The following is a 10,061-nucleotide window of genomic DNA, read 5'->3' on the forward strand; positions in this document are numbered from 1 at the left end:
CCCTTTTTTCTACTTCCTACAATCGACAAACCCTCTTTAGTAGGACGCTCATTTGTTCTTACAAGGGGTACGTTCTAGAACATGCTTCTCTTTGGCTCCACATCCAGCTTCTCCCTATCCTTTTTACAAAGAAGCAACACCTTAAAGACTCTGTTTCACTCATCAAGGATAACTCCTCTCTGGTCTTTCCTTCTTCCGATATCCTTCTCTTCACCTTTGATGTTGAGTCTTTATATCTTAGCATTCCCATTCAAGAAGATTTGATTTCCCTCTCTGACTCTATCCAACACCATCCTCTCTTTAGCCTCTCTTGTCCTTAACCACCACTCATCTCCTTCCAAGGGAATTGCCGCCCCATAAACATAGTAGTAAATAGACTCTGCCATGGGTTCTAATTTTGTGGTAGTTTATGCTTGCCTCTTTCTTTGTCACTTAGAGAATATTATTAACCTTCCTTCCCATCCCTCTCTTCTCTATTTTAAAAGATTCATTGACGATGTATTTGACATTTGGCATGGATCTTTTTCTGATCTCGTAAAAATCCTCAAGCTTTACGGTGCGCCACTTCAAAATCATATCAAAATTCCCCCCGTCATTTCTTCAAAGGACCCTCCTTTTCTCATTTAGGGTTGCTAGACTATCACTGTTATCAAAAAAGTCTTAACTCTTACAACTACATTCCTTGGCAATCCTGGCACCCCACCCACCAAAAGGTCGCTTTCATCACTTATGAACTTGAAACATATATCATTAGAGAGAGCTCTTTGGAGGGATTTCTAGCCATTCGTTCCCTTTTCTTCCAAAGGTTTAGAGCAAGAGGCTACCCCCAAGCTCTTCTTCATACCTGCTTTTCCCTCATCTCTTATAAAGACAAAGACTCTCTCTTAATGAAGGTACCCAAAGCCAAAAACTCCCCTGCGGTGGTCAAAATTCCTTTTTCACCCCTTACGTGCAATCTTAATCTCTCTCCTACTTTGATTAAGCCTCTCTCACTTCATCTTAACACGACACATGAACTATCCAACCTCCACAAACCCCTTATTTGTTGGCTCAATGCGCCCAATGTCAGAAAATTTCTTAACTCTAATTCCCGCCCACTCACCCCCCCCCCCCCCCCCCCCCCCCCTTTTGGAACCTCTCTTCAATGATCCTTCCCCCCTTGCATTTTGTGGCTTGATGCTTCCTCCTAGATTAAATTTTTTTTGCCTCTCTTATCCTGATGTTACCCACCTCTTAGTACACTCTGTACCAAAAATGGAGAGTATTTACTCCTCTGTACCAAAAGATGCCGAATATGTATAGCTTTGTACCAATAAACCCCTCTATCCTCCTCTTAATCCTCACTTTGTACCCACCTTGGGTTTGTAACCCTCAACCCTTATTTATACGCCCCCACTCCTTGTAAAGGATTTAGCACTATTGATGAGCTCTATATAGTGAAACGTGTTTAGTACTATTTCATTGCCTCCCCTCTCCCCCCCCCCCCCCCCCCCCCCCCCCCCCCCTTTCCTCCCCCACCCCCACAACAAGAACCATTCTTCACTCTTATCACCTTTCTTCCCACTTATCGGTGAGTATTGCTTGCTTAATAATGTTTTACAACACAACAAGGTCATAACATTATCGTAGTTGAAGTACTTCTAACTATACAAGATAAGCATCAAGTACGATAAAAAAGCCTCAATTAGAAACTTCGTCAAACTTTTGCCATGTGTGAGAATATCACTCTAACACAAGGACTCAGAAAAATTCTTAATTCATAAATCTTTATCTAAGTGAAACAATCGATTATCTCTAGTGTGAGTAAACACTTTTACTCTATAATCACTATTTACGATACATACCTATCTTCAAGTGTGAGTATATACTCCAACGCAGAAAAAACATAAACACAAAAAGAACACAATTCTATTTTTTATTTTGATTCAAAAATATTCAAATTAAAAATTAAAGATAAAAATAATTCTACTATAAATTATAAAATTTACATTTAAGTATATCACTCAAATTTAATTAAATAAATAATGAAATATTATTTTTTTGTATTTCTTTAAAAAAATTATCTTATATTGGAGAAGAGGATTACATTTTTCAAATAGCTCAATATTTCATTGTGTGACATGTTGGTGGAGGGGAACCCGTGGTTGCCTATATATAATAAGCACTTCGATCGAGGTACAAAGAAATAATACGGAGGGCCGAGTTCAGTGATGTGTCACCGTATAATACGGCCATCTCAAACGTATTATACGTGCATCAAACGTGTAGAATATGTTTACCGTTTAACATATAATGCAACTTAATTCTGTATAACTATTTCAAGCATTACGTCTTGCATCCACAAAGGTCCACCAACTGTTGGTACATCTGAAGAAGGTGCATGCAAGGCATACAAGTACTGCGGGACATAACACTATACAATAAGGATTTTTTATGATTTTGTTACAAGTTACATCACTCTGTCAAGGACATCATTATCTAGATTGTTGTACATTTTGTTAACTGTGTAATGGAATTAGCCTTTTAACTTGAGTTGAAGCGGAAAGTAAATAACATATTGAGCATTTCCTTGGGTATTCTTTAGTGTGTAGATGTATAATGAGAAAGAAAGTGCTTGGATAAAGAGAGCAACACTTAACACATTACTTCATTAACATGGCATGATCAATACTTGTAAAAGAGAGTGAGAGTTTAGAGAAATTGACACCAATAGAGGACCGGATTAGTTGGAGCCGGTCCCCCCTCCAATAGGCATTTGTATTATAGATTCTTCCATGACGGAAGACTTGTTTACAATACAACTGTTTGTGTTCCTTGAGACCTTCTTGATGAGATGAAGATGGTAAGCTTCACTCACCAAGCATTAACATAACTACAACAATAAACATGATTAGCATGAGCTTGAAAAATGCCCAGCCTCAATCCCAAGACCTCAAACACCATGAAAGGTGAGGAGAGCTAGCAGGGAGTGAGGAAGAAGAGAGAAGTAGAAGTAGCTCTACTAGAAATAAATAACCCCTTGCACATAATCACTCATAGCTCTTGTAGCATAGCTTAGCATAGAGTTAATGGAGATTAGAGAGATTGGTAAGCAAGCATAAGCATTCTCTTGTGTGGATTTGCATCCATAGCCAAGAGCTTGTGGTAGTAGGCACTCAACTTCTCAAGCTTGGAGAAGGAGATGGAATCCTTGCTTCACAAGAGTGTGTAAAGGGAAGAATGAATGAGAGAGATCTTGTGGGAGACTCAAATGAGAGAGAGAGAGAGAGAGAGAGAGAGAGAGAGAGAGAGAGTTGGGCTCCCATTGGGGCAAGTGTGTAGCCTCTTGACAAGTGTCCTTCTTTCTCTTTGTGAGGCTAAGCTAGCACCCCCCTTGCTTAAGCACAGCCCCTGCTTAAGCACACCCCCTACCTGCTTGAGTAGTGTGTCTCTACACTTGACAAGTGGCCCCTTTCCTTTCATAAGGGTATGGGTCCTTGGTGAGGTGCTCACTTACTATCTACCCCCCCCCCTTTGTAGGGCTCACCCCCTCTTGAATGGCAAGTATTTTGAACTTGGTAAGCAGGCAGCCCCCCTGCTTAAGCACAGCCCTAGCTTAAGCAAGCTACCCCCTTGCCTGCTTGGACTTTAGTGACTAAAGAGTAAAATTTTAAAGACTATGTGCTAAAGCTTTTAACACTTACCTTTGGAGGCTTTAATGAAGACAACCCTAAGGTCTTTTGCTCCATTAGTTAACCTTTCTCTTTGATAGACCTTTTCTCATATGGGCCCCTTTACCATTGGCCCCGTGCTTAAATAGATCTATAAGATCATCTATATCTTAACCCTTGTTCCCGTTTATTCTCCTACATTAAATGATCATTTTAATATGAGAAAATCATTTGGGTTGGTCAGATATTAGATTTTATGACACTACCTCTCTCTTGAAATCATAGTCGTCCTCGACTATGAGGTAGAAGAGATAAAGCCTTAGTCATTAGTCAATTTTACTTAGCGGGTAGAGGATCCCTTTTTACCCTACGACATCTTTCCAAGATGGATGACTAATCCATTTGGTGCTTGGAAGACGTAGCTGCCGCAAGCATGTCTCCTCTTTAGTCCATTTCATTCTCCCAGAGTAGAGTGACAAATTCTACTTGGTGTTTGAGAGACGTCGTCATCACAAACATGATTGTAAGCATGCATACTAGTTAATTTTGTGCACAATTAAAAAGAGGACTAGTCTTATAAGACAAAAAACATGAGTCATTTAAAAGAAATTTGTACATTTGCTTACTCTAATGTAGCATTGTAAGCATTGACAAGGTTCATACTATCCTTAAGCTGTACTCCTTGCATCCATCTAGCATCTTCAAAAGGATAATTTTTGAACTTAATAAGATACCGTCGGATAATCTTACCATGTCGTAGTACCTTGTCTTCATGCCGAAGGATAGCTTCGGATTGTAGCACCTCTTCTTGGTCTTCAACTTCGGGAGGGTCTTCAATAATTGGTTCAGTTGGTGGCTCTCCTTTGTAGGGCTTAAGTAGGCTTACATGAAAGGCATTGTGTATAAGCCAATGTTTGGGCAACTTGAGTTGATAAGCCGTCTCATTGATGGGCTTCAAGATTTGGAAAGGACCATAGTATCTTTTTGCTAGTTTAGCGTAATACTTTTGATGGCCCGTAGGATTTTTGCCCGTCATTTGCCTTAGTCGAGCCTTAGGAAACTTGAGTAAGACCCAATCATTTTCTTTGAACATTAAGGCTCTTCTGTGCTTATCAGCAGCAACTTTTTGCCTTTGTTAAGAGATGGATATAGCCTCCCTAATCTTTTGAAAAGATTCTTGTAGGTCACGGCTATATTCATCGGCGGCGAAGATCTTCCCATGTACTTTGAGTAGCAAGGGACTTTTAGGTCTTCCCTCAATGATCTCGAAAGGTGCTTTTCCCGTAGAAGTATGTACAGTATTATTGTAGGCATACTCTACAAGAGGTAAGTACTTTTCCCACTGTGAGCGTTGATCTACTTCGGTAACATAAGTCTTGAGTAGATCGAGTATCGTAAGATTGGCTATTTCACTTTGGCCATCCGTTTGTGGGTGATAGGCCGAAGAGAAATTCAATCTTGTTCCTAGATTTTCAAAGAGACCTTTCCAGAAATTACTGGTCATTCTAGGATCTCTATGTGACACGATGGATGCGGGTAATCCATGGTGCTTGAAAATCTGAGGTATGAAGAGAGTTGCCATTTGATGTGCCTTAATAGTCTTTTTGACAGGAATAAAATGCGCTTGCTTGCTAAACCTGTCGACTATTGTCCATATTCCTGTATTCCCATGGATAGACTTGGGTAATCCAAAGATGAAATCCATGGATATACTCTCCCATGGTGAATTTGGAATAGGCTATGGCTGGAGTAATCCAGGTTGCTTTCCTCTATCATACTTGGTTTTTTTGGCATACTACACATTTTGAAACATACTCTTGTATGTCCACTTTCATGGTAGGCCAATAGAAGTACGTCTCCACTCCTCGGAGAGTAGGTCGAATACCTCTATGCCCCGCATATGGAGGAGTATGGGATTCATACATAACTTTCTCACGAAGGGAATGGGTAACACATAGCCTATTGCCATGGAGAAGATAACCATCCTGCAAGGTGAATGGTTCCTCTTTCTTCCCCAAAGCAAGGGCTGACATTATGTCTCTAAAGTCAGGGCCAGTAGCCACTCTTAAGGTCAATCCTACTAAAGTAGGTAGAGCCTTGTAGCTTATCAAACAGATCTTCTACTCGAGGTACGGGAAATCTGTTTTTCATAGTGATATGGTTTAGTGCTCGATAGTCCACACACATACGGTATGTACCATCTTTCTTTTGCACTAAAAGGACTGGAGAACAAAAGGGAGAGGAACTAGACCTCACCATCCCTTTGTCTACCAGCTCTTGTACTTGCCTCATGATCTCCTCTTGTTGAGCTTGTGAGACTCGATAAGGAGGCTTGTTAGGTGGTGAGCTTCCACGAAGGAGCTCAATGCGATGGTCATCATTCCCACGTTTTGGAGGTAAGTCCATAGGGATATCATCGATGAACACATCTTGGAATCCTTTTAGAAAATTAGATAAGTCTAACTCTTCTTGATTCCTATCATTTACATTTGATGAAACATTAGTATCTTTTAGAGACGCTTTGACAAAAATCATGTACACAGAAACTGAGCTCTTCATTGACTTATCAAAAGCAAAAGGATTTACAAGTGGAATAGTGCGACCACGCTCACTAGCATCTATATACATGTTCTTTCCCCTGTAGGTGAAGTAAATTCTCCTTTCAGGGAACTTCATGTTGGCAGCCATGCGATCAAACCATGGTGCCCCTAGGATAACATCCTGATGTTGGAGAGGAGAGATGAAGAAGTCTTCTTTGTCGACATAGCTTTGGACATGAAGCCTCAACTTCCCAATCAAGGGAGTAACGGAGGCTTGTTGTCCCTTGAAAGCTGCATCAGCCACTACTATATCTCCCATCTCAAAAGCTTGAATGCCCAACTTGGTGGCCAACTCTATTGATATGAAGTTGAGAGTAGAGCCAGGGTCAAACAAGATGAAGGCATCATGCTCTCTTACCTTTCCCCAAGCATAGGAGAGTGATGATCCTTTGCAATGAGCATCCTCTTTTGGAGCTTCGATGGTGGAAGCCCTAGGAGTCTCATTGCGAGTATTCTTCTTGGGGCAAGAACGATAGCCATGTCCTTGCTCCCCACACTTGAAACACTTATGGTCCTTGCAAAAAGCTTCAAGCTCTTCAGGAGAGAGTTTGTTTTTACCTTTGTAAACTCCCTTCTCCTTGGACCGATTGTTGTTGTTGTTGTTGTTGTTGTTGTTGTTGTTGTTGTTGTTGTTGTTGTTGTTGTTGTTGTTGTTGGAAGTGACTTGGGAATTGTTTTGAGCATTGGTTTTCCCCTTTGCATCATTTTTATCTTTATTTTCCATGGGTTTGACATTACGTCTAGCCCCTTGATGGAAATTGATGCGTGAAGCAACCATGGTGTGGTGGATTACTTCGGTAATAGTACCGGCCCGTTGAGAGTTGATGTATTCGGCCATCTCTTCAGGTAATCCCGCACAGAATTGCTATCTTTGCTCGGCAAAGTCTATCTTTTGAAAGACAGTAGCTTTGAGATGTAAATCCCAAAACTTGTCTACATACTTGTTGATAGACTCATGAGAGAGAAGCTTCAAGCCGCGCCATTCGGTAAGAACTTTATCTTTAGTATCGCTTGGAAGAAATTGCTTCATGATGGAAACTCGTAGAGTTTTCCATGTCTTTGGGGCTTCTCCATTGCCACGAAGGCTAGCCCACCATTGACGAGCTGATTTTTGGAAGTGCATAGCTACATGGCGTAGCTTGGAGGACTCTGTGAAGCCCTCGTCCCCAAAGGCTGCATCAAATTGCTGGATGAAGGCCAACACTTTGTCGGTAGCACCAAAGGTGCCATCGTAGGTGAGAAAAGAGATACTCTTTTCTCCCTCCTTGAACTTCTTTAGCTTTTGTGACCTTCGCCATGCAGGAAATGATTTGCGATGTCCTCCCCTCTTGTATTCTCTAGGAGAATAGCCATAACTTTCATCGGAAGAGGAGGAAGGTGAAGAAGAAGGAGAAGAGGGTGACCTCTTCCTAGCCCTTTTCTTCCTTTGTTTCCTCTCTTGCCTTTCAGAGTGGTGAGGAGAAGGACTATGGGTTGCTCTTTTCCTCTTGGGAGGAGTAGACGATCGTCTAGACCGCCGTCTTCGTGGAGCCATATCTTCAGAGGAACTTAAACTTTCATTGCTTTCTTGCTCCTTGGGTTCCTCCTCTCTAATGGGAGAGAGCCTTCTTTTGGGGGTCTCTTCAAGAGGCCTCCTAAGCTCTCTCTCCTCTTGGAGAGGAAGGGAAATTCCATAAGCACGAAGTTGTTGAGTACCTTCGGCTTGCAAAACAGGGTTGCCCATAGCTTGCTGTAACCTAGTGACGAGATAATTCACAAACATGGGAGCATCATCATTAGCACCTTCATGTGCAAAATCAAAACTATCTATGTTCATTCTACTCTCTTGATTATTGTCAGCCATGTTAACAAAATTTATGTATGTACTTAGTGTATGCTTTGGCGATTCAAAACCTTAGTTGCCACTCCTCTTAGCCTTTGAAAATCGGCTCTTAAGTATCTACACCCACGGCTCAAAGTGGTTAATTATAGAGAGTAGAGGAGTAGGTCTAACATAGCAGAATTGCCAAGGGCTAGCTCCTTTTGGACTTCTTATGGCTCAATAATGGTAAAGCCGTAGGCAAGTCTAAAAAGACTCCATTATTAAGTCCAAAGCTCCCGAGGTGTGCACCATCCCCCACATAGTGGGCTTAACAAAACCGATATTAGATCCCAGTTCCACTTACCCTATTATAATTAACAACATCAACCATTTATAGGCTACTTAAGGACCTCTCTTCTTAAGCAAGAAAAGAGAAACCAAATGCTCTGATACCAATGTAATGGAATTAGCCTTTTAACTTGAGTTGAAGCGGAAAGTAAATAACATATTGAGCATTTCCTTGGGTATTCTTTAGTGTGTAGATGTATAGTGAGAAAGAAAGTGCTTGGATAGAGAGAGCAACACTTAACACATTACTTCATTAACATGGCATGATGAATACTTGTAAAAGAGAGTGAGAGTTTAGAGAAATTGACACCAATAGAGGACCGGATTAGTTGGAGCCGGTCCCCCCTCCAATAGGCATTTGTATTATAGATTCTTCAATGATGGAAGACTTGTTTACAATACAACTGTTTGTGTTCCTTGAGACCTTCTTGATGAGATGAAGATGGTAAGCTTTACTCACCAAGCATTTACATAACTACAACAATAAACATGATTAGCATGAGCTTGAAAAATGCCCAGCCTCAATCCCAAGACCTCAAACACCATGAAATATGAGGAGAGCTAGCAGGGAGTGAGGAAGAAGAGAGAAGTAGAAGTAGCTCTACTAGAAAGAAATAACCCCTTGCACATAATCACTCATAGCTCTTGTAGCATAGCTTAGCATAGAGTTAATGGAGATTAGAGAGATTGGTAAGCAAGCATAAGCATTCTCTTGTGTGGATTTGCATCCATAGCCAAGAGCTTGTGGTAGTAGGCACTCAACTTCTCAAGCTTGGAGAAGGAGATGGAATCCTTGCTTCACAAGAGTGTGTGAAGGGAAGAATGAATGAGAGAGAGCTTGTGGGAGACTCAAATGAGAGAGAGAGAGAGAGAGAGAGAGAGAGAGAGAGAGCTGGGCTCCCATTGGGGCAAGGTGTGTAGCCTCTTGACAAGTGTCCTTCTTTGTCTTTGTGAGGCTAAGCTAGCACCCCCCTTGCTTAAGCACAGCCCCTGCTTAAGCACACCCCCTACCTGCTTGAGTAGTGTGTCTCTACACTTGACAAGTGGCCCCTTTCCTTTCATAAGGGTATGGGTCCTTGGTGAGGTGCTCACTTACTATCTACCCCCCCCCCCTTTGTAGGGCTCGCCCCCTCTTGAATGGCAAGTATTTTGAACTTGGTAAGCAGGCAGACCCCCTGTTTAAGCACAGCCCTAGCTTAAGCAAGCTACCCCCTTGCCTGCTTGGACTTTAGTGACTAAAGAGTAAAATTTTAAAGACTATGTGCTAAAGCTTTTAACACTTACCTTTGGAGGCTTTAATGAAGACAACCCTAAGGTCTTTTGCTCCATTAGTTAACCTTTCTCTTTGATAGACCTTTTCTCATATGGGCCCCTTTACCATTGGCCCCGTGCTTAAATAGATCTATAAGATCATCTATATCTTAACCCTTGTTCCCGTTTATTCTCCCACATTAAATGATCAGTTTAATATGAGAAAATCATTTGGGTTGGTCAGATATTAGATTTTATGACAAACTGTATGCAGAAGAGTACATTGGATAGCTCTACCTCCCACAATTTGATGCTCGATAAGGTTGTTTTTTGTTGATTTGATGATCGACATGGTTGATTAAAGGGAGACAACAAAAATTTCTCGGTAAAATATGCAAAGCCTGCACAAGT

Source organism: Adiantum capillus-veneris, chromosome 29, assembly GCF_014529385.1.
Source record: "Adiantum capillus-veneris isolate H3 chromosome 29, ASM1452938v2, whole genome shotgun sequence".
NCBI classification, from domain to species: domain Eukaryota; kingdom Viridiplantae; phylum Streptophyta; class Polypodiopsida; order Polypodiales; family Pteridaceae; genus Adiantum; species Adiantum capillus-veneris.